The 26,834-nt window shown below is 33.3% G+C and overlaps 1 protein-coding gene across 1 annotated transcript in view; it reads left to right on the top strand.

Moving 5' to 3' along the window:
• The window catches only part of LOC128999033 (uncharacterized), a 499,696-nt gene that overhangs the window by 228,769 nt on the left and 244,093 nt on the right, over positions 1-26,834 (top strand). The window lies entirely within an intron of this gene.

The following is a 26,834-nucleotide window of genomic DNA, read 5'->3' as shown; positions in this document are numbered from 1 at the left end:
TGTGTTATGTAATCCATCCATTTAATCCTAGCATAATTTTACCGAGTTTTTTTTTCACTTAAACAGCATCCTAACTATTTCACATAGCCAATGGACTATGTTAAACAGCACCAATTCAGCATCAGCAGTTCGCAAAACTAGTTTTCGTTATTAGTTTTTTTTTTACTTGAAGTCAATTGTTAGCTCTTATACTCTTTTTCATAAATCCACCTTTTTCTACAACCCTCTGGTAGTTTGTTTTTCAAAAAGATTTTTAAATTATAGGGTGGTGTGTGGCATTTGTTGATTTAATATTGCAATGTCAACTCGTGTGTACTTTAAACTAATTTAAAATCATGATAGGATGGGTATATTTGGGTATAGTATTATTGGCAAAAATTAGTATCAAAATTTGTTCTAAACATAATCACCTTTGTTAATGTTTGTAAACTCTCTTGTTAGTTCTTTTCTTCACCGTCAGCAACCAGCAAAGGCATTCTCCCACAATCCATCTGTCAAAAATACAAACGCTATGTAAATCTTGTAGATAAGTGCAAACACCCATCTTTTTTAATGTATGGAAGGTAGCAATCAATTACAAATTTACAGTTAGGATTGTTGAGAAGAATGCTTTTTAACACAATGGAGATTCAGAAACTAACAAAAGTGTTAAATATATTTAATTGATTTGCAAACAGTATTAAAATATTGTTGAATGCAACTCATACTACTTGTGAACATTGATATAAGTAGGTATTCAATATCTATGTTAAAGTAGTAGCAAGTTTAGAATATTAAATGACTTAAGCTAGTTCAAATCAATCTTAAAAATACGCTGATAAAAATTATGCCACCAATTGAAGAGGTGACATATTATAGTACTGTAAAATGTAATTAAAGACTTTAAGAATTATTGAGAAAAGTGGCCATTTGTAAAAGCTATAGACAACCCCGTCAAACCTCAGTAATGGTACTTTCAGCTGTATTTTAAGGAGACACAACGAGAAAGTTATATATCTATGCCTTATGAATTTAGTGTTTGGATTCAGATTCAAGGTTTAAAATTATTCTTTAAGGGTTGGATGGTGGTCAGATAGTGCCTCTTCAGATCGGAATTCCTTGTGTTTATTACGAAAGACCCAAAGAGGATCTACTTGACGAGCACTATAGCATTTACCTACCCCCAGCTACCTATCCACAGCTTACCGCCTTAAAGGAGGTCAATGGATTGAAGTCACGTAAGCTACTGCAGCTGTAAGATACAAAACAGCTGTTGGAAACCGAAGATGCCCGAGTCATGCCCTTACCAACATAGATGTACTTTTCCCTCATTTATGTCAATTTCAAGAATCTGTTTTAATTTGATTTAATTTCAACATAATTCCCTACAAGGTGGGGTCAAATTATTTAAATTCCACCCAAACGTTAGGTAATGTGACTTTTCTCGGAAGCATTGAATGTATTAACAACTTGTGCATTGTGATATGTATTATGTATGTGTAACTGTTCAACCTCTATGGTTATTTAATTATTATTTAACCATAAGTTTATTTAATTATTTTCTTTACTGATGTTGTCTAGTATTTTCGTCTTTATTAAAAACAGTTTAGCTTCTTTTGATCTTTTAATTTTTATATAAATAAGAAATAGAACAGTAACCATTGGAAATTCTAATGGAGAACGACAGAGAATTTATATCGTGTGATGAGTCTTACATCATGAGTCTTACATCCTTCCCTAGTCCTAGAGAAGTAAAAACGGCACTTCAATGTTGTATTTAGCTTCAAGGGATCTTATTTACACTTCTATTTCTTTTATATTTAATTGAACTGACAGAAGTACTATGAACCTTTTTTTATATATTCTGTCCTAATCAGTATGTCGACTGAATGTAAAATCCATAATATTATTTTCTACTATTTTGAGCATAGGTGTTTTTAGCATTGTTATTTAATATTATAAAATACCATCTTAATGCCTAATTTAATTTTCCAGTATAACCACAATTGAAAATATATTCTGTAAAACTACTTCATACCTAGAAGTGTGGCGGATTCGCTCCATCTATACGCTATACAGGTTGATGAAACAGCAATTTTGTATTTGCTAATTGGGATCACAACAGACCAATTCTCGGTTCGACTTGGTTGTATTTTTCCTACTGGTTGGTTGTCTGCGTATCTGTAAAATAAAAATAAAACCCAATATAATAAAGACAGTAACATATGTGTCATACAAATAAATAAGAATTGTCTAACCATTGTTTTGTGTAACACTGAACTCGCTAATTTAAATTGAATCGACATTTCAAAACTACAGGTCCTCAAATTTATCACTTTAAGGAATAAATCAAAAGTTTTAAAATGTGAAAACCCACTTTTAATTCTAATATAAGCTTCGGTGTTTAAATTTACTAGACAGTCTTGGTTTTTTTAATCTGATACATTTATTTACACTTGTAATGTAAACTCACAAGATGGTAAATACATATAAATATATAATATTGTAAATGGTGATTGATTTCGGTTGGACACTCCAATCATCATCAGACCCAATAACACAGCAATACACGCACAACCATGTATCCACCTAATTACTCACTAAATCTGTTACAATACAATAACAGAGCTAATTTAGAGCTTTGTTTGAACGGTCAAGAAAAGCTGGGTTAAAGTTATGCCTGTCTTAAAATAAAACAACAAAAAAAACTAATAATGTAAAAAAAAAATTGAAAGCATATTGATACGAACTCTAAGACTATTGTCTGGTCAATAATAGACCATAATATTGTCTAGGATACATAATTATCTAGATTTACAAAATCCACTGATAGCACCGCTGTTGTTACACCAGATCGAATAGTTACAGCTTTGGTCAAGTTCACTGTAAATAAACTCCCTTGCTTTCTGTAAGTCCTCGAAACGAGGATATAAATTAATGACGCCCACTTTAGGCCTAGAAGCCACTTGGGACTGGAGCCCGCATGTCTAACTGGACCAATTAACTATAATGAGACATATCGGGTCCTATACTTGTGGTCCTCTAAACTATTATAGATTATGAGCGTCCTATGGAACAGACTATGAGGACGGCTGTGAGTCGATACATTATTGCAAGACAAGAATATGTATCTTGATGTTGGCGTTACAGTAATACATTCGCAACTATTAAAAAATTCAGATTAAGGAAGTTAACACAACGTATACACTGTTGTCCTCGCTCACAAAACACAACAACAACAATAACAACACAATGCTATTGATTTTAACATTGGAGTATCTTATGAAGTATTGTGGATTTAGCAGTTAATCTCATCATCATATCAGCCTCTCACGTATCCATGTTATGTTTTTCTTCTGCATTTTGTAGCACGTATGCCATATCTTATGTTTTTTTTTATGGTAGTAGCCGTTGAAATAAATAGATGAAATTAAATTTAATCTACATCAATTTGTTTCCTTACGTTATAATTACTTACACAGATTGTTTCTTAAAGTGTGATAGTTTTAAAGTGAGTAATCTTTTACATCCTCAACAATCTATGAGAGTTTACAAGTTTTTTTTATTAATCTAGAGTTATACATCTTGTAACTATTAAGAATTCTTTGGTAAATTCTTCGGTTTACATAGCTCTAGCATTAATGTGTAATAAATGTCCATGACAAGAGGACTAATTGCGGTGTATTTACTGTACTTGAGATTTTGATAATGATGCTTGGTTACTGAAACTCGAGTGCTATACACAAATAAACTTATGGAAGCGATGTTATTAACCAGTGTTAATATGTAATGTATGATGATTATGCTTAAGCAAAGTATATTCTAACCTTGGTTATACATAACAAATATTTATACAGTGTTTAGAACATTTTTAAATTATCGATCAAGAATTTAGATAACATTACTTGTGAAGATGGTTAATTCATATAGTTAGTGATATGTCTTAAGTAGTATTTCTCTTTACTCATCACAGTGTCCAATTGTCATTCCATTGTCTCCTGACCAATGGTCAAAATCAAATCAATTGACATGAGAAAGGAGGTTAGGGTATTGTCTTCAAAACTCAATCATTGCTTCAGCAGCAACGGGTTCGGCTTTATCTCATAACGAAAAGTGATGATTGTTGAAATAGGATGGCTCGGTAGTATATGGCTACTACATCACTCTTTTACCTGGCTGATGAGAATTCTGCGACTGATTTGTTAAATGAAATAAATGACGCATCGTGAAACATATACATATACAAGGTTCGATGTCTATATATAATATTAAGATCACAAGTTTGGTTATACAGTGTGAATAAAAAGTCAAGACCTGCCCTCTAATATTTTTCTAAGTACATATACAGAGATATGCTTTTGGTGGTCGTGCAATCTTAGCAGGTAATTTAATTTAAAGATTTTTAAATTTTTAAATGTCCCCCAAAAAGGGGGATTTTGGGGCAGCTTAAAAATTTTATATGTAAACCCCCTTCAAGTGACACCTCATTTTGAAGTGTTTACACAAACTTAAAGAATGGTGAAAACCAGAGTTCGCTATCTCTTCTCTGTCCAAAACGGTAGCCAATATTATTATGGTTATTTACGAACCAGTATCATATTATTATACATATTATACATATTATATTATTATACGTTATTTGTTATTCATAATACTAGGTATTATGTGCTATTGATTTTCCATAATATTTGGCGGGCAACAATTTTGGATAGAGATGAAATAATGTGTCGTTTAAGATGGTCATTGGTCATGGTATTTGATAAAATGAGAAAAGACAAATTAAACTAAAATAACTTAATTTATTGTAAATACGGAGAAGTACACATTCTGATAGGTGAGGCTTAGTAAAAAATGGGGATCTGAACCTAATAAATGTAAATTGTATTTGTTAGCTGAAAATAAATCTCATAAAAATCTCAAAGAATAAGGAAAAGAAGTAAAATAATGTACAAAAAACCTACAGAGAATCTTATTGGTTAATAATGATCATAATCATGTATCAGAATATAACAATTATGTTTCTATGTGATGTATAAATGTATAGTCTAAAAATATACATAAATAAAATGTACACCGATATTTGTTTCCTCGTATGAATTACTCAATCTATGACGAAATCCACTACACGTTAGGGTCAATTTAAGGAATAATTGATTATATGAACAAAACCCATCCCAACGCAAATGGTTTGTCACCAACTATTGTCATTCTGAGCTTAACTTTCCATTTAAAATCTCCTTCTCGAGTAAAAATAAGTGAAGATGTTAAGGAATGCGTGGAAGACAAACGTATGAATAAAACAGAGAGTTGTCGTCATCTTCGAGTGTCGACAGCAAAATCTCGCAGCAAGAGGCACATAACCTCAACTCGTGACTCAAACAGCTGTTACCCCCCTCCCTCATCCCCTTCAATCACTCTACGTAACGCCCAATCACTCACGTTCAGTCCTAGTACGTAACTGGTGTAGGACTTTGCCATTATCGTACAGAGAGAATTGAGTGCTCTTGGGAGAAAAGGTGCAATGAGTGTCGTCTAGCTCTACTTTAGGTCTTGTAAAACGGCCGTTTGTAAATAAACTCTATCCTTATCTTAAAAAAATAAGGGACTTATTGAGGAACTCAATAAAAGATTTTTATTTGGCTAGGTTCTAAGGACAATGTTGAATTTGTTTTGTATTTATTGCAAAAAGCCCACACCACCACGATGAACCATAATTACACTCTTGGATCAAGGGGTTGTAGGTACACTTAAATATTATAGAAATAAATAGTTTAACATATTATTTTAAATGAATTTTCCAGTCAGGTTTTACAGGACAAGAACTACATAGGTGGTACTGTCTATATTCTAATCGATTAGTAATGTTCTGGGGGTGATAATTTTGGACCACGACATTCTGTAATATTAAACAGTCAGTAGACTTGAAATATATACTACACTGGCTGGTCTAGTCAACTATCTACTTATTAATTGTGTCATCAAAGATTAAAGTAATTGTCCACTTTGTAACAATAATTGAGTAACGAATTCAGAACCTATCAGTGTATTCTATAGCAACAATTACACACTGAAACGTTCAGTAATTCATTAAACAATATTTCAATACTTACTAAATATTGAGAACACTAGATGGGTTGATCATTAACTAAATGGCATTTTAATATGATTGGAACTAGTTTCTATCGTTATAAACTATGCAAAATATTCTTATTATATTAGCACTTATATTTTGTACTTTTTTTAACATTTTGGACTTGATAGCGTATCACACGTCATTTACTTATTGAATCAGCTTCTATAATCGTTATTGCATGTAAATATTACATCTGTTATTCATTATGAGAAAATGCAATCTACTAGATAAATGTTTTAGGTAATAATAACTAACAAGAACTTCGTTAGTGTAAACTAGATGAATTTCTGTATGATAATTTCAAACTATTCCAAACTAGTTGTCGATGTGATAGTGGTTGATGCAATACTTACGTAAGTAGGCTATGAAGAATGGAGTATGGAGCAACTCATGGCCACCCCACGAGAGGCCAAACTAGAGTGGGCCGAGGGGTGAAGGCCTTCTGTAGGCCTAGCCTGCAGCCAGGTGTCCCATGGAGCCCAAATACTTGTTTATTTATGGACCCACTAACAGCCCTTCCACCAATGGCGCCAAAACTGCTGTAACACAATTTGTGAATCAGAAGGAGAGGGGATGGTCAGACGAAAAATGCTCAGAGGTCACCTCTGAAAGGGGTTGCAAATTCTGTACCTTATATTTCAACCCTTTTTGCAGAAGTGTTACGTGTTTTTATAAGATTAAACAGAGAGCTGCAACTTAATTGCGAAAAGCTTTTCAAGTTACGAAATTAGTGTGTACAAGAAGTTTGTCTTATTGAATAGTGTATCATGAATAACTACATGCAAAAAAGTAACGAATAAGCTGTGTAGAGAAAGGTACGTTTCATGTAAAAAAGTAAAAACTTATAAGTGTTGTTAATATATTTTTTTGTTCAATATCGGATCACAAATTGAGGCTTTAGTAATTTTAATTAATAAATGGAAAAACCTTATTAATTGGGTTACTTCTTATAATTAAAAATTTAGTGTAAAGTTCTAAGTACTGTATTTAGAGAATTAATGTATCACATTGACGCCATTGAATTAGTCTCAACATAAAACTTTGCTGACGACTCTCTTCAATGTAAATAAGTTAAATTTTATTGAATGAAATGGATAAAACCGAGGGCTTGAATTGTCAATTAAGAGTTAGATTTTATTGAACAAGAACTTTGACAAATGCATGAACAGGTTGTTTTCATATTATCTCAACTAAAATCCTTAAGAAATTCAATTCAACCCTTGGGGGGAAAATTAGGTATGTATTTCTGTCTTGTCCGTTTTTCATGATATTAATTATAACAACTTGTTCAACACATTTATAACACCTAGAAACTCCAAGAAAAGATCTGAACCCCCTCCCCTGTACTGAGAACACCCTATTGTGGGATAGTGAACAGGAAATTATACCAGAAATTTAATTTTACCATCCAGAAAGGTGTACTATATTTAATGTTATTATCTGTTTAAAAGGAAAAAAGACAGTTTTTCTATGAACCCAGTATGTTACAGTAATGACTTTATTATAACGGCTGTTATAACAATGACAACGTTTGCTTTAGAAACTTATATAGTTTGTTAAACACTTTAGGCCTACCCACGATCAAACTCGCAAACAACTCGTTCGCATACACAATCCATCGTTTTGTCATAACGGTGTACTAATCCCGGATAATTTAAAATTGTTCAAAAGTTAAAGGCATCCAAATATTTTAGACCCGATATGTTAATACAGCAATAATATTGTAATGAATATTATAAAAGTGTCAACACTTTAATGTAAAAACCAAATATCTTATATAAAACACTTACCCACGGTCGAACTTATGTTTGCTCTTTTGCTTACACAATCCGTCTCCTCGGTAATTTCAGCTACCGTGACAGCGTGGGCCGATTTTGGGTGTGTCAGTTCTAGCTAATGCACCCTGGATCAATAGTAAACCTACGCGGCCATTCCTATCTGGCCAATGATGATCCCTCATTGTCCTTATGCCCGATTATCCTAGATACCGGCCCGGGATCTAAAGTAGTTCCAATAATTGCATTTAGATTAGCTTGATACATTATAATTGTTTACTTCTTACTTTAGTGATTGGTTGAGTAGCCATGTGTATTATTTACTATAGTTAACCTAACCTAACCTAACCTAACCATGAACTGTAGACAGATCGTGGTGGTAAAACTGGAACAGGCAAAATAAATGTAATACAAAATAAATACGGCGATTTTAATGTGAAACAGATTAAATTTGATTTAAGAATTCGTTATAGCCACTAAAATAGTATTTTAAAATAAATATACATCTTTTGTAAAGCTATGACACACAAATGTTAAAGTTTCTCTGTTTTCATATGTACGTAAACTTTGTTTGTTAGCTGATATCATTAACATTTGTGAAAATGTTGATAACCATTGTTATTATGATATGATGTAATTTTCTTACGCAGTTTAAAATATAACATACTGTTGGTGCAGGTATTCATTCCAATGAAGTTCAAAATCTCTAAGTATGTGATATACTGTCTATTAAGTTAGGTAGATGACAAGTTTTGGTTTAGTAATTTATCTAAAATTCTTAGGAATTGATCTATATCCATCCAATTTATAGATAGTAAAAGGTAATTCAATGACTGTAGTAGTAAACATTCAATTTAAACTTAATTTTAAAGACCTAAAGCCCCTAAGGCTTGTAATAACCCTAAAGACCCCTAATAATTTAGTAAGGCCTTTCAATACTTATTAATTAAATAATTGATTTGAACATACAAGCACTTGGTTATGTGTTTCATCTAAGCTGGAAATGAAACCCCTTCTTTCTGAAGACTTGAACCTGTCAAGTGACCTTTATCTACCATGAAAGTGATAAAAAAAACCTTCACGAAAAAAGTACTACAAAGTATTTAAACCCAAGAAATAAAATCAAATTTATTTCTTTCTCACAAGTTAACAGCTGGTTAGATCTTTTAAGATATCTTACAGGATAAATTGTCGCACTGTATAGTGAAAAACTGCAAACTTGCAAACTAATTAACGTGGTTTTCAACAACTCATGTTGCTGCAAAGTTGTTGTCAAGCACATGCCGTGACCCAGGTCGAGAAGCCAACAGTGGCATGTCTACGTGATGCCTTGCTGATAGGCACTTGGACTGGCCTAGCCACTGAGTAGTGAGTAGCAGCAAGCAGCAAGCAGCATACTCACCTAGTCGTTAGTACGCTAGCTGCTGACGTCTCATTGGCTGATGGTGATATTTATGAGCCTTATTAACCGCCAGCTGGGTGGTCTACAGTAGTCATTGTCAATTCTATCTGTAGCCTGTGTGTTGGAATGTAGATATCGATTTGGCATCACCTATCCGCCTTTCCGTTCAGCGGCCTCCTTTTAGCGGCTGGAATGTCCCCTACAGTTTTCTATTTAGTTTCTAAATGTTTACCTCGGCAAAATTAGGATTACAATTTATGATCTCGTCAATCTACAGAGATATGTTACAAGTTTGTTGTATAACTGGCAAATAGGGTTGTGTCCTCCTGAGCTGGCTGCTAGTGTTTGTGACTAAAATGTAATTCCACCTTATTAGAGACGGGGTTAACTGAGTGTAGGACTTTCGGCCTGGGGTGATTATGAGAAACTTACCCTCCGCAACAAACAATAGGGAACGTGGGTAGCTCTGAGTCTGCTGTCCCCAAAAGATTCCCTATAGGTAAATTGAAAAGATTTTCTGGGTAAGAGGGAAGTAGGGAAGGGGTGATATGGGGTGTTTGACACAGCAAGCTGGCCAAAAACTATGAATAGGATTAGGTACGGTACTTCCAAGAAGGACCTGAGCCCCAGAGTACTCCAGAGCAAGAGCAGGTATTAGATGGATTTAAATCTAAGTTTAGGCTATAGTTTAGTTACAAACACCGTGCTAAAAGTTGTATATTTAAACAGTTTTTAACCAATTTTAACGACGATTTGACGACATATGTGTCACCTCAGTTCAAGATACAAAAACAGTGGATATGTATAAATTGACCATCATAATATTAGTTATAGATATTATAGTTTTGTATATACATTATAGCTTTTATAGATAGGCTACTGCAGAAGGTGGGGCCACCATCCGCCTATTGTCACTATAGCTTTCATAAATCACAAACGTTGACGAATTAGTCTCACTTAATATGATTTCAAGGCTTGTTTACAAGAATCCATCCACTCAATAGTACAAAAATATTATCCATACAACAGTATATTATATTATTACAGTGATACAATCAAATTTTATGTAAACGGTTAAGGCCATTTACCAAATAAAAATATAGGCATATGGCATATCAAAATGAAGCTTAGAGTGTGTAGATTTTGCCAAAAAGTATTGATATGGACGAACTCCCTAAGGGCTCTGCCCCACAGGCTGATTTTCAAAAGGCTACGCCTTGCATGTTTTGGAAGTTATTATTTGATTAATTTAGTGAACAACAGCTGGCCAATGCAATCGACAATATAGTTTTCCTACAGTTACCTAACAATGTACATGTTCTCTCACTGAATTGAGAAAGCAAAGTGGCCAATTCGCTCATCAGTGAGACAATGTTTCAGTGAGACAATGTTAACATTGTCTCACTCTAATTACTTTGTCTCACTCCAGATTTGCAACGTGAAGGCACGAAATAGTGAGCGCGTTACACGCAGGCAACGTCATATGCGCGCTAAATGCGTTGGCAGCACTGGCTGTAAATCAGCTGGTCAGCTGTTGTACTGTTGTATTTGTCTCTTCACATTAAATGTTTTATTAAAAGTTCACTTCTGTGTAAAATAGGTTATGTTTCTTCACAAATTTATTTGTTCTATGGTAACAGTAGGAAAAGTATAATGTGCAACTCGAGTTCAAAGTACAATTGCCTCACTCGAGAAACCATTCCTCACTCGCCTACGGCTCGTGAGTAAGGATTTCTCTCGAGTGAGTCAATTGCTCACTTTTCTCACTAGTTGCACAAATAACTATTGTTTGCTTACATTTTTGTTTACTTATTTTATTATTTACTTTCACGTTCTTAAAAGAGTCGCGGTGAATGGACAGTGAAGCTATTTATAGCTGTTTGTTACAAGTGAGTAACTAAAGGTGTTCGAACCATGATGACTATGAGATTAACAAACCATGTATGTTGTTCGTTCCAAGAGGTTGTCACCGATCTTTAACAGATCGCAATTTCATTGAAAAGTATTAAAGATGTCGTGAAAGAGAGCTGCGTGTACAGGTACAACCTCGGCCAACCTTAGGACGTAAGGTATGAAGGTTCCACTGCCTAACATCCTTTCACATGAAAATTTCTCGAACTTGGGCCCTTTAAATGAAATATAAAGTCAAAGTTGATTAAATTAATTTAATGGTGGTTTCTGTTCACCCGTGAATTCACGGGTAGAACCTCTTGTTTCAGTTTAAAGTGTGAATTGTAGTTTAACAGCTGAATGTACATTCGTAGTACATTCATTCAGATAATTTAAACAAGAGACGTAGTATAAAAATAATGATAGGCCTACTTTAATTAAATTACAGTCTGGTGTAAGGTAAACAAAAAACTGCAGTGTTTAAAATAATGTTTACCGGTACCTAAAAAAAACTTTGGTAGTGTCCTATTTACAAGCAAATACAAAGTAAAAGTAAATAACAATTTGTTATGTAAAAACCAGATAAACACTAAGTATAAAATACGAAATTAAAAACTAAACCAATGTAACAAGAGACAAGTATGTTATAAAAATGCGTTTAAAATATAATCCTATATATTAATTAACAGTCTGGTGTATTGGTACAACAAAATATTAAAATTAAACTTGTAACTGCAGTGTTTAAATGATCAATTACTACAAAAAGGCTTCTAGTGATGTAGATATTTACAATCAATAAAAGAAATTTACAGTTTGTTATATACAAAATCAGAAAATTCAGTTGGATGGAATTAAATGCCCCTATGCATTTCATTCAACAATTAATTAATGTAATTTGCAATTTAATAATTGGAACACACAATTCAACATTGTGCATTTCCAACAAAAATTATGTTGGATGGAATTAAATGTACTGTTGTTATTAGGTGAAATAACACAGAACAAGTAAGTATCAAAATTAAACTTTTACGGCCAAAATTTAGCGTACGCAGCCAACAAAATAAAGAATTCAAGTTAAAATTACTACAAGTATTTTGCATTTAAAGGTTTCGTAATACAGTAAAGTTAAATAGACACCTTCTAGTGATGAAATGCACTATTTTGTATTGTTTTACTACCTTACACAAACATCTGTTACTTTTATATTTAGTGTTCGCGGTCAACGAAATAAATAATTCAAGTTCAAATTGCTACAAGTATTTTACATATAAACGTTTCGTAATACAGTACTGTTAAATAGGTACCCTCTAGTGATGAAATGCACTATTTTTTATTGTTTAACTACTGTACACGAACATCTGTTACATATTTAGCGTTCGCGGCCTAAGAAATAATGAATTCAAGTTCAAATAACTGCAAGTATTTTACATTTAAATTTGTCATAATACAGTACTAAAAACCACTATCATATACAGTATTAAAAGAAGCATAACAGATTTATTATATGTAGTAAGAATTTGCGTATTTTTTAATCTAAAATTTTGAAACAAAAATAGGTTTATTTGGGGCGGATATCCACCACCCGTAGACACCATCACTTTCTGAGTCGTTAATGCCAAAGATTACAGCAGTATTCTAATACAATAGTAATGTATTTCCTAGAAGGTTGGCTCCAATGCTATTTGCCCTGTTTCCTGTGTCGACGACCCTGTCCACCACCCCACAGGTATTTCCGGGAGATTCCTGGGATTTAGTGGGTAAAGCGCAAGCTCAGGTCAGGTACCTACTCCCGAGAAACCTACCCTTTACACCACATAATAGGGGCAGCCCAGGCCGAGTCAGGGGCAGCGCAGGCCGAAAGTCCGTTTCCCGGGGTTAACTACAGATCATGTTAACAGCAACCACCTACTAACTCATAAATATCATGATCTGAAGAGGTTTAATTTATTTGATATATTTGCATTTAATTTGTATATATTTCGATACATTTTTATTTTATTTTTACTGGCCGCCAATTAAGTTGAACCCAAAGGAATTGTATAAACTTAATAAGAGATTTAACAATTTTACACTTAAATTTTCTATAATAAATAGCTTATAGAACAATAGCAATATACTATCTTTAGCAATAGACAATCAATAGAATTATTTAAATAGCTTAGGCACTATTCAATTCGAGGAATACAAAATTATCAGTACCCAATATGTGCACAACAACGTTCATATAACACTTATATAATTAACTTTTAGATTCTCCGTACAATTAACTTTTCGTCTACAAACAGTAAACTTATACAACTATAAAAAGTATTTCCAAATTAAAACTTACATCACTATAAACTTAATATAAGAACTTTCGAATTTCATCCACAAATGATAAATCCCAGCACTCAATTGAAACTTGGAGAATCTTATCGCGCAACTTGAAAGTTAAACGGTCGCAGTTTTATTCATGGCAGCGGTTTAAAGTTACAAAAGTGATAAGAAGGGTTTACCATCCCTTGTGGAGGAGGGGTAGGTTATCTCTTATCTGGCCAAACACCTGCAATCTGGGTCGTGTACAGCGAGTTTTGAGTCGGAAGCTGCGAGGGACCCACGATGTATGCAAACTTTCGCTCCCCTCCTTGACAGGGGAGAAAATCAATACCAGGCCCAGTTTGAGCGCTTCTACTTTAGGGAAAGCCCCGACTATGTGAGTACTGAGTAGGGTGGAAGAAAGGCGTAACGTGAGTAATAATAGGTCAGAGTAATGGTGGATCGTCCGAGATGCCTACTCACTACGCCCTACTCGGCTTGCACCGCTGTTTCTCGTACGACCTAGCGATATATTACAAGTTTATCTGCAATATATCTTTCAGCACATACATATCTGTTAAATTGGTAAACAAGAAGTGTGATAATAGTAGAACTTGTTCATTACCTGATTATTGACAGTATAGTTTCGTCGTTTATATAATAAAATAAGCATAAATTACCGATCTCATACTCTCCCCCTAACTATTCTTTGCCATTCTTTGCCAGTATTACAAGATAAAACAAAACATATCTACTGTTGTCAACAGTTTATGCGTACTGTTTTAGAAGAAGTATTATTACAAAACGTGTGTCTATATAAGGCTATGTTTCGACTTAGTGCCTAACAATACGTTTAGTAATATATGTGCGGGATTATTCAGTTACTTCAAGAAGCAAATCTATTTGTTTAGATTCTAAATATTATGTCATACATCTTTTTTAAGTGTAAGGTTTCATTAAAGCTAAGCTAGCAAAACTCCTAAAGAGTAAAAGCTAAACAGAGTATGACATCTCATTGTTGACAATTGGTGTTCTTTCTCGTCGTGCAAGTTATATTACAAAAAACAAATAAAACAACGGAAATTTTTCATAATTCTAGTCATAATAAAGTTTTATGATTTCAGTTGGTTAAAATCTTGGAAACGAATAGATTACACATTCATAAATATATAGGCATATTTTTTTAAATGCGTATAAACTAAACACATTTGTAGTGCAAAAGGTTGGACTATACCATGGATAAAATTTCAAATCCAAGATACTTTTAACTTGATTCCCCACTTGTGTATTTGTAGGGTAGCGCTGCGCTGCTAGTGGCATCTGTCGGAATTGTGCTGAACTACGTCGAGGGTAGGGCAGTGTTTACTTCATACTACCAATTCCTAGGTATAAAATTGGGTTTTATGTGTGGAACATTAATCGTATTTCTTTGTTTAGCTAAAATAAAAATTAAATTTACACAGCATATTTTGGTTGTATTGACAAATTACTTTGTGACTATGTTGTCAAGCACTAAGATAATACTGTTTTTCAGGTATGGGAGCGATTTATGTGTGGTTTCTAGTAGTGTGTGAGTATACAATGTGTGTCTAGCAAAATGCTTGGTTTATTTGTTCAACGTGCTTTTTTTATAATAAATCTAAGTATGTTTAGTATTTTGACTATTAGAAAAAGTTAAAAAAAATACAACAAAATTAATTATAACGATGGTTGATTACATTTGTTGAAATAAAATACCTGTAAAAAGAACTGTACCTGAGTTATCAAATTTGGTGGTTTTTTTGCCCATCGCCCCATACAAACCTAACGTTTTCAATCCATCAAAGTTTCAGAAAATCAAAAGTACAAATTAACCTTACTCTTATACAGACGTCATCAGTTATCATTCTGAAGTTCATGATTATTTAGTTTAGCGAATACACGCATTGTTCTATATATCTAGAACAAATTTTCAATCTAATAATCCTAAATCTAAGAATTTACAGCGTTGGGTCTTATTAGCTCGTTACACCCCGAACGTTAGGAAATTTGTAAAGAGCTAGATTACCTCTTGTGTAAGGCCAGAAATTAAATAATTTTATTTGTAAAAACAGTTAATTAACAAATGTTCGCTTAATTTAAGTTACAGTACTTATAATTTCTATATATTTTTTGATCTTTGATACAGATTCCATTCATAGTAATGACGACCCATAAAATCGCGAAACTTTATTGTTAATAATCTGTTATAAACTGGCAAACTCGGTAATAATGTTAACTAAAAATAATTATTTCCAGATCCAGTTTATTTGTAGGACGAAAATCTAAAGTCACTTGGTGAGTTCAATCTATTTTTGTGATACTTTTTCTATGTCTTACTTATTTGATAACCACTGTAAGAATTTATAATGGAAGGGCAATTAACAGTTAATGTCAACCATTTTCTGATAAGCAACAATATGTTATTTTGACTGAAATTACTCATGTAATTATAAGTAATGATAATGCAATCCTACTCCTAATCATAGTTAAATTCAAATTAAAATTTACAACGTACAATATATTTAGTCACGACTTAACACCAGGACGAACTCACCAAGTTCATGAAACTTTCTGTCGGTGTGGTCAATTAATAAAAAAAACAATTCAAATATATATTTTTTAAGGAGAAATTGCAAGGTAAATGTATAGTATCCTAATTCCTTGACGGTTCAAGGCAGGTACTTTATTACAGCGCAATTAGACAAACATGTGCATATTAATCTAATAAAACCATCACTTGATCACTTGTCTTAATTTGAAACTAAATACTACATTTCACGTGGAGAAGTTTACTTATCATTCCACGTGGAGAAGTTTACTTATCTTGGAGTAGTATGTTTATGAAAGTATTCAAAAGCAAAGTATTTCTATAACCACCCACGAGGAGAAGTTTACTTATCTTGGAGTAGTATGTTTATGAAAGTATTCAAAAGCAAAGTATTTCTATAACCACCCACGAGGAGAAGTTTACTTATCTTGGAGTAGTACGTTTATGAAAGTATTCAAAAGCAAAGTATTTCTATAACCTAACCTAATTCTAAAGCATCAAGAGGTTAAATCCACGCAAGAAAAATTATAAACGAAAATCTACTTTGCAACGACATTGTCCACATTTATATTGTATTCAACTAATTAATATTCATTTGGGGGTTAAAAATTAAAATAAATAAATGAGGGTGGAACGAATGAGGTAGTTGCAAAGATTCATTACTCTAAAACTGTAACATAATACACCTTAAAGGTTTTAGAAATGATTAAATAGCCTCGCATGAACGAAGGAAAACTGATACAAAAGACAATAGGATAGGACACAATGCGAGTGATACAATAGGATGAAATGTGGGTGGAAAAGTGATACGATGGGATGAAATGTGAGCTGATACAGAGCAATACAATAGAGTATACCTATCATCAGCAGCGTGGAACTGGCACTAGAAATTGTGGAACTGATGGAACATGGAACTCACACAGATCCAACGTTGTTCGCCCTCCATCGATGAATTCCACAATTTTCTATGAGATTGGAGATATTATTCATTGGATGTATTTTATTTAGCCAAAATTGTATTGCCTCTGTCATATTTCTTTCTCATGTTGGTTGAGTATCAATTTTTGTTTTATTGTGCCAAGAAATTTAATCTAATTTATAGTTATTTTGTTCATACAACCTTTTTTGCTTATTTATTGATGATTAGTAAACGGTATATAATAATTGTACTTTCATAGTTCGAAATTAGGTAACCATAAAAACAATTCTTTATCATGCCGTTCATCGATAATTTGTTATTGTCTTAAAGAGTAGAACTATGATGGAAAAATCTTACGGTAAATATGTACAATGGAAAATCAAGACTTGTTATCAAGGCAAAAATATATGACAAGGAATAGTACAAAATCAGGATATTTGAAAATATACTTGCTATCAAGGGGGACTTGCTATTGAGGGACTTATTATCGAGGTTTCCGTGTTTTTATCTATTGCTATAGCGTGGTAATCATAAAATGTACATGCGATTTGATTGTAAATTAAACATCAGTATATGTAAGATGATTGTTTAATTGTTATTTGCTATGTGAGTAATTTGATTGAGAAAAATCGCTAATACTAACATATATTTTGGTATTTAATTAATATTCCTATCTTTTATCATAGTGCTGTGTTGCATGTGTGGTGTATAAACTTTATTGATTAAATATTATTGCCAATGAATCGGCTTTTTTATTGTTTTTATTGTTTGCTGTGTGTTTGTGTATGTTTATTTTCTGGAATATATTTAACACTCACACATTATTGAATAATTTCAGATTTTATGCAATTTTAAGTTTGTTATTCATAATTAATTATTGCTTATTACTGTTTTTTCGTGTTCTAGTATTACCCAAGTAAACCCGAATTTTACCCTAGTTATAAATTTGTAGTATTATCCAGTATTATCTTAGATTTTTTCTTATAGGATCTGTTTTTGAAAATAGAAAATTGAAATTTGTCTAGCGTATATACTTGAGTAGTTTTATATCCGAGATACCAGATAGTGAATTGTTCAACCTTGTTTTTAAAACGTACTTTTACCTGACTTGAACGTAGCCAATGCTGTATAATTAAAAAGTCAAAAAGCAATCTAAGATTTATGATGCAAACCGAACGTGGACATAGGACATCTGAAGAATGCAATGCAAATTCTATCGAATTTAAAATTTCAGTATATACACTCAAACTGATAAGGTTGCCTTTTAAAATCCCGAATATAAACCTAGTACCCAATGGGCTATGGCTTGTCCAGCGATGAAATTATAAACAGAAGAACTTAACGGGGCTGTTTCTAATAAAGTGACAGCTAGTCAGTTTCTCAAAATTAGCCCCAGAGGGCAGGTCTCGGGCCCCCGAGCATCGATTGGTGAGGGGGTGGCGATGTATTTACTGGGGTGGCACTGCTTCTGCTTCCCCGTCACGTACCCCTCCCCTAACTAACCCCTACTACACAACAACCGAAACATAAACTAGTCCGGACTCCGACAGTTTCATTAAAAATCGAACACGTGCCCTCCATAAATTGTAAAGGTTACGCCCAATCCGAGGACTGAATTTATCTGTATTCGATCGACTATTCGAATACAAAAACGGTTGATGGAATATCAGATTCGTCAGAGCTGAGGAAAGCTATATTTGATAGAGAAGACGATTTTTCAGCAATTTTAAGTTTTTTTTTGCACTAATTGCGTTTTTAGTGGGAACGATTATGGTCAGCGTGTATTGTTAAACAAATGTTTTACAGATTATTGTTTTAAATTCTTAAACAATTTGGTTAGAAAGTTGTATACAGGATATGTTATTAAGTCGTAATTTTAAATTTATCACCCAGCCAGTGATATTTTGTACTTTGATAGATTATACCTCGGTAAAGTGACATTTGACCTGTAGAAAAGGTTGCAGTAATCGAGCACTTTCATCCGCAACCTGACGTTTGCGAACGATGAGTCTACACGAGCATAACAATTTACAACGATAACGTCTAATAAAACATGACGAGAGAAAATGTTGCCATTCGTCGATTCATTAGGCCCCAGTGCATTCGGCGTAATGGCGGCAATACTTCATCTAGCGGGGTATTTGGCGCTAATCCAAGCCGATATCGAGCTCTTCTGCGCATAACTCGGGGTTAATAGTTGTCAATAGCCTGTTGAGTTACACAGCAGTTGAAGGAACGTTGCTGCCATCATAGTCCTCTACTACCACTCGGATAGGCTCACTGATGTAGGTCTATTTCTTTGAAAGTCTACTTGAAATTCTAAATAAGTCTGCGTCTAGAAGGTCTTGTACTTTTAAAAGTTATTTATTTTGTGATACAGTTATCGTGTTTGGGGGGATTACTGATGTTTCATAAATGATTGATAGTTCATTAGGAAATGTTAATTATGTATATCAATCCAGTATAAAACAATTAACGGTATGTTAAATGTTTTAAAGCATTCCAACGGACTGATTAATTTCTCCTAAATTATATTAGTTTATTGATGATTATAAATTTGGTCGATGAATAACTTTTCAAAACGAATGAAAAGTCTTATAATTTAAATTCATATATAATAATTATGCTGAAATCAAAATGCTTGAGAGCAGATTGTATTGTTTTACTAAATTGAATTTCTAATGAACTGTCTAAATTTTAAACAGTAGTTGAATTTGAGTTATTTGTCGGGTTGCGAAATTCAGTGATCACTAGGACTCGAGAAAAGTTACATGGCTGTACATCATAGAGTTCTACGAGTATTACTTGTATTTATATTAAAATAGCTGATTAATGTATGGGGTGTGCCGTTTTGACGACAATAGAACCCCTGTTTGAGTTATATAAATTAATACATACCTTCTTCCAGCACAAGTTAACCAAATACATTATCAATACTAAGATGGTACAAAGCCTTTTACAACTTCATAATTTTATGATGTTCCCTGAAATAATCAATGAAACGCCTTTACACAATAGAGGGGTTTTCCTACTTAAAACACAAGTTTCAGGCAATAAACGGTGCATTAAAAATGTTTTACAAAAACCAATGTTTAGAATACTTTTTGTACGGTAGTGAAAATGATTGATTTTATTGGATTTTGGATTCCAACACCAAACAATAAAAGTAACAAAAGAATAATTCTTACAATATATGCATCTTACAATGTACAATGTACCATTCATTTCCAGACTTGATCGATGTGTTCTTTCACACCTGAAGACGGGATGAAATACAGATCACGAAACGTCATGAAAAGATTTTTACTACAGTAATCGAGATTAAAAATATCTGCAATAATTTGATAAAAGATCAATTTGTCAAAATTAACTTTTATCAAATAACGACACACAAAACGGTACATCATCATGGTTTTTTTTATGACCCATATTTTATACTTAAATTACGTGTCAAATACAGTGATTATCCGGGTTCGCTCCAACATTATTTTCACGATACAGTAGTGCCAACAGAACACGGCCCGTACAGCAGACCTGCGCCCCACCCGGATCGCTTTTGTACTTCTCCCCACACCCATTATTAATGCCACACCTCATTCCCTACCCCTGCACCCCCGCACCCTCACTACGTCCATGTTGAAAGCTTTTTTCATTAGCTGTCTCTCTCCTGCCAGATTTAATTCACCAAATTCCATCCTCTACGTTCGTTTCCTCATAGTTTCGCTCGTATGCGAGACCATTGCTAGGGGATTATCGCTATGATGACGATGTGGGGACAAATTTAGGGGAATGGGAGTATAATGATCACTCCAGGCTTGGTCGATATTGTATTGAGCACTATAGTACGATTACAAACAGAGTATATGGTTGCACGGTCTACCAAACAAGGTTATACCGATATAAGGGTATCGCATTAAGTGGCATTACAACCAAAACGAACAAAAACACTTTCAAACGAAAGCTCAAAATGAGTGTAACAATTTAAATAGTTCACTATTCTCTGTGCAAATAATCCATGCAATCACTATGCAATACTAGTTGAATCTGTAGTCTATGATACGTGGAACATTGATAAGAAGTCAACCTTGATAACAAGCATTATTTAATAATCCCTATGATCGTCTTGTTATCGAGGTTCCACTATACAATCCGTTAGGCCTACTCTTTAAAAAGGAAATTGATCGTCAGTGTATTGTATATTCATGTATAGATAATCCTATTTTTTCCACCCTATTACTAATACATTTATATTAAATTAATGTGCCTTAAAAATTGCACTCTACTCACAAAATCCACCCTGTATAATTATGGTGTATACATTTTTCAATTCCAAAATGCTTAGGATAAAGGGATTTATTTGTCTAGTATCTTTAAGCTAACGAGAATATGATATCTCAAGAAATAGCCATGTAACTATGTTTATATTGGTATTTTTGAATGACTCATAAATATTAAATACAAATCTTTTGTGTTTACCATGGTGTCTAACTAATTGTACGTTGATTTTAAAACTGAAGCATGATTAAGCAACTATTCGTGTTGCAGTTTTGAGTAATTAAACACTATAACTCTTATCTCTGATCTCGATGTAGATTCTATGATTAGATTGGTAGCGTGGAGAGGTGGAGTATTTATGCCAATTTCGGGCCAGATTGGGTAGATTGGCGTGGCGCGATGGTGCGATCTATATTTATACCCAAGCACGAGGCCGAGCCAACACCAACCTGCCGAAATGAGGAGGCTAAATGAAATTGGACCAACGCAGCATCCACTTCAGCACGCGTTGCATTCTCGCCCCGTTCATAGCTTTTGCCTCATACATACACTCAACATATGAGATATCTATTTAATTAAACTGTTAAACACTTTGTTCAAATTTAGCACCGACAAATATTTAACGGATGACAATTTTTAGCAGATTATTTTAAAGTTAATGTATTACGTTAGGGTTAAGTTTCTCTGAACTAGTGCTCAAATTAATATTGTTAAATGAAATCTACTTGCTGGTTTTAATGCTGTCAGTTTTGAAATATAAATTGCGTTACTTGATAAGGGATGAACACAATTAACCCTTGAAATGCACTTTTAACAACCAAGACGTTACTTGGCAGAGTCCAACCTTTTATCAATGCAAAGGACGAATAAGTGTAAAAGTGAATATAAACAATCTTTGCCTAAAACTATTTAGAACATTTTCATTCAAAAATATAGTAACACCAAAACATAGATTTATTACATTGCATATACTGACAATTCTCTATAACATTGAAATAATGTAAAACATCTCACTTAAAATTTCAGTTACCTGTTAATCACCAAGTAGTGCTATTTGAACTATTTTCATAAAATATTTAAATTTTGGTATCATAGCATTTATAAACTTTACAAAAGAATATTCTGGATAAAAAATAATAAAGTACTCCAATACAAAAAATTGTATACACACGACAAGAGGTCAAAAGAATCATCACAATAATTAGAAATAATTATACTTACTTAAACTAAGAATGAATTATGCCAGTGGCTCATATACTACTATGTACTGTTTGCGTAACAAATCTGCTACAGCCGGTTGATGTGATGGCTTCTTTAGTACTGTATTAAAAAATCAATGGTGATACTGTTGTAGGATGTTTATTAAATATTTTGTCATTTACCACCCAAGAAAAAATAAATACAATAATAGCTACCTCAATAATAGGGTGTATGATATTATTATGTATATCTATTGTATGATCTACCAACGAATAATCGGATGGAATGGCAATCAAGAGCTAAAATATAACAAATTCCACGAGTTTGTGTATTTAAGTACAGCGCCACTATGCTGCCAGTTGCCGGGGTGGAGGTAGTTTGTAGAGTCGTCCACAGATCGCTCCACGGTTCATCTACATCGCCAGGCGTTGTAGCCTCAATAAACCTTATTGTTTACTCCTGCCAAACCCTTTCTTGGGGTTTACTTGTGTTGTCCATTTAAACTCGAACTGTATATTTGTCAGCTGTATTAAATGTTAGAGTTATAAGAAGTTTTGTCAGTTTTGTTTCAAATCAGAATTTTGTTATATATAATTATTATAATAATGTTAAAATTAGAAAATGTTTTTTGTTTCATGAAACTATTTGAATAGATTTACAGATTGTGTTATTCAAATCGAGTTCAAAATGGAAACACACTGTTTCCTTCGTGTATGCTATTAGTTTAATAACAACTAGCTTCTGGGTTAACGACTTTTAAACAATAATTTGGTTTCTGGAATATACATTAAATATAGATATACAGTTTTGTTTATCCATAGCATTTGGCGTCAATAATTAAATTTAAATTGAGTTCAAAATGGAAACACAATGTTTCCTTCGTTCATGATATTAGTTTAATAACAACTAGCTTCTGAGTTAACGAAATAATTTGGTTTCTGGAATATACATTAAATATTGATATACTGTTTATCTATAGGATTTGTCATTAATATTTAATTATTATGTCAAAATTCTTCTTGTCAGACATCAAATTATAAAAACAAGGTAAAATCTATTTTAATAAATTGGAAATATAAAAAATTACATTCGGAATAGATCTATCTTACGACATTTACCTACTGAAAAAAATACAATTGATACAACTAGAGTTGTTAAGGTAATTTGTATTAACAGGTTGCCTTTTATTGTATTAATTTTTTATATGTAATAGTTTCAACGCTGGGTTATTTCAGCTGTCTACTGAATATTTCCTGCCAACAATGGTAGCTAGTTTAAATTCTTCATTACTCTGCCAATTTTCTCGAAATATCGTATGTTTTCTGATGTTTGTCTATGGTGTTAACGTTTTTATTTCACCTATCAAATAGCCTATTATTTTCAACTCCTGACAATAAAAATAAGTTTTGTTGTTGTTAAAAACGAATTAAATCGTAACAAGGGATTTTGCTACTCAAAGCAATCGATTAAATTAAAAAAATATATTTATATTTTATTAGATTTAAAAAATGCATAGGAAAACGTATGGTGAACATATATTTTAAATTTAAAATAAATTTTTACTGCACGAGGCAAGATGTTGTTCGGGGTTAGTTTTATGGTATTGTGAGGAGCAAAAACATTTCCCGTCCATGGTCAGTATTTTACTGTCCCTAAAACAGCCCCCTTGTTCTAAAAATCAACAAGTGGTAAAACCGTCTAGCCAGAAATGAAGATGCATTGTTGAATAATTTTACATTCATTGAACAAAATTTGACAGAATTAATTAATTTACTCGTAATGTGTCAATTGAACTCAATATCTTCCTACACGAATTGAGATACATACAAACTAAGATTACGCTCATAACAATTGAGCCATGAGTCTTAGTAAATTGCCAAATCTATAGCAATTATAATTTATCCACGAAAAATGAATTGAGCAGTAGATTTACAGGTTTAGTCGCAATATTTGTTAAGTAATTTAAGTTTAAATTATTGCTTGATTATGGCTTATAAGGAAGTCAATTTTAATTATCACAGAAAATCCATTGAAGTTGCTTTCAAGTGACATTGACCTGATTTTGTAAATACAATTTTTTTCTAGGACGCTAGGCACGAGCCTGGGATTGTTTTTCACATTACTTCAGGCTAGACCTAGGGGTTGCGGCATTATCACTTAAATAAAATCCATTGGTGACTTAGCGGGGATCGAGCCCGGGACCTCAGGGACTGAAGTCCCGGGCTCTAACCACAACGCCAGCTCGCTCCCAATTTGTAAATAATAATTTGTAAATACTGTAGATCATATTTAATAATTTACTGGCTGAACTATCATACGTTGTCTTAATGGATCCAAACCGTTACCGATGTTCAAAAAGCTTAATATTGTAAAGTAATTTAAGATTTAGTTTGGTACTAAATAAAACGTTGAAAATTAAATTGTATTTTTGACTGGTTACGCATGTGGGTTTAATAGATATACTGTTTTATACAAAATCTATTAAAAAATTATTTTTGTGATGTTATAAAATTACCAATGATACGAAACTTAAAATGTTGCTATAAAATTTATTATGTTTTATCTCACTATGTAAGCATATCTGGTTAAAGGCCGTATGGCCGATTTAAAACTCAATAAATATTTTTTTTGTTTTTAGGGATCCATCACACTATTTTAATATTTTTTAAACTTTTGAATAATAAGCTGATGATCTAAATCTGCCGTGTATTTTTGTCGACATTATTTTGCACATTCCGAATGTTTTTAGCAACGATTGCGCAATAAAAAAATAAAGTTTAACCTAGGTATATTGCTGAAAGTATTGTTCTCATGTCTTATTTACAGCTTGATATTTTGTTCGAAGTTAAGAGATAACTTTGCTTATTATTTTACACTTTAAATATAGTAAGCAAAAAAATGTATTTTGGAATATAGTTGACCCCAAAGCTATTAAGTCTTGCAAAAAAATTGTTACAAGTTAGTTTTCTGTCGTGTAAGCCCTCACTCATATTTGACTATTGCATCCAAATATGCTGCTGTTATTCCAACTACTGTATATTAACAGCTACTGGATCGAACGTAAACTCTTTGTCCATACACAGCGTGTCTCTTGTCCTCGTCTAGTCGTGTACACTCTCAGTTCCCTGGTAACCCTTGGACACGGACCTTGGACCGATGTTCAGGTAGGAATAAGACATGCAACTTTATTCTCCCGCGCGGACAGTTAAAAGCGGTCAACATAGCCGGTCGATAAATTTCGGTACGCGGTCGCGCGTGCACAGTGCGCTTCAGATATGGCGACTGCCAGTCACCTACCACCTACCAACCTACCTTCTACCACCTACCACTACTACCCCGTCAGATTATACTCTCCGATTTGTTGTTTTGTCTATAATTAAAACATGAATTTAGAGTTATCTTATGAATATGATAATCCCCAGGAAATATGGAACGTACCACTCTCGGAGGTTTTATTGGGAAGGGCGCCCACAAAAATGGAAACACCACCCTGACTGGAGATGTTTATGGCTGGAATTTGCATTTCTATCGGCGTGGAATTGTTAGTTACAGCTATGCGCGGCTTTGTGGACATTTTCTTTGATTTTGATTGACTGTTGATGGGCCGAAGAGCGATTCCGCGTAGTTTGGACGGACGTTGCGGACTGCGGGTGTCTGTGTTTGTGTTTCGGCTTGTTTTCATTTCCGACTGTCGGTATCAGGATGATGTGTCAATGCAGGTCTTTCAGCATATATTTAACTTTAACATGTGCTGGATGCCTTAATGTTTTTGATATGTAAAAAAATTACAATTATTTTTTGACTATTTCGAAGTATCGTTCTATATTTTAAGTGTGTGACTTAAATGTACGTGCATCATTTCTGGACATCAGAAAGACATATCCCACTTTATATTTGGGGCAACGTCGACGTCTCCAAACAAACATCTCCCTGATATTTGCCTCTTCCAATTAATAACATCTGATGACGTCAAAGACTAAATTAGAGCCTTTTGGGAACCGCTGAAGAAATACATCAAAGGATAGAAAACCTCAAGGGTAACCCTTGTAATACTAGAATCACAATTTCTAGGCCTCGCTGAGTTGCGTTGCCATATTTTATATTTTCAAAATATTGCTAATAAACCTCAAGTGTAAAATACGCAAACAAACTCTAACACGTTTCGGTTTTGGAAAAAAATCTTTCAAGTTGAGAAAAAGTATATTTTGTGGCAAAATAAACTATCCTACCTTAACCATGCGACTTCAAACAACACAGTAAAATGACGCCAACAGTTCATCAATAGTGTGAATTGTTTGTCAGTGACACGGATGAAAGTTTAATGCAATTACCACCAAGGAATTGTAGACAGTATTTACTCCAATAGACACAAAACAATGATTCCTTATTCACAGAAG

This window comes from Macrosteles quadrilineatus, unplaced genomic scaffold (assembly GCF_028750875.1).
Source record: "Macrosteles quadrilineatus isolate MER2022 unplaced genomic scaffold, UCM_ALF_1.0 Scaffold_7__1_contigs__length_78375512, whole genome shotgun sequence".
NCBI lineage: Eukaryota > Metazoa > Arthropoda > Insecta > Hemiptera > Cicadellidae > Macrosteles > Macrosteles quadrilineatus.
The sequence above is the reverse complement of the archived record's forward strand: the minus strand, read 5'-3'. Positions and strand labels throughout refer to the sequence as shown.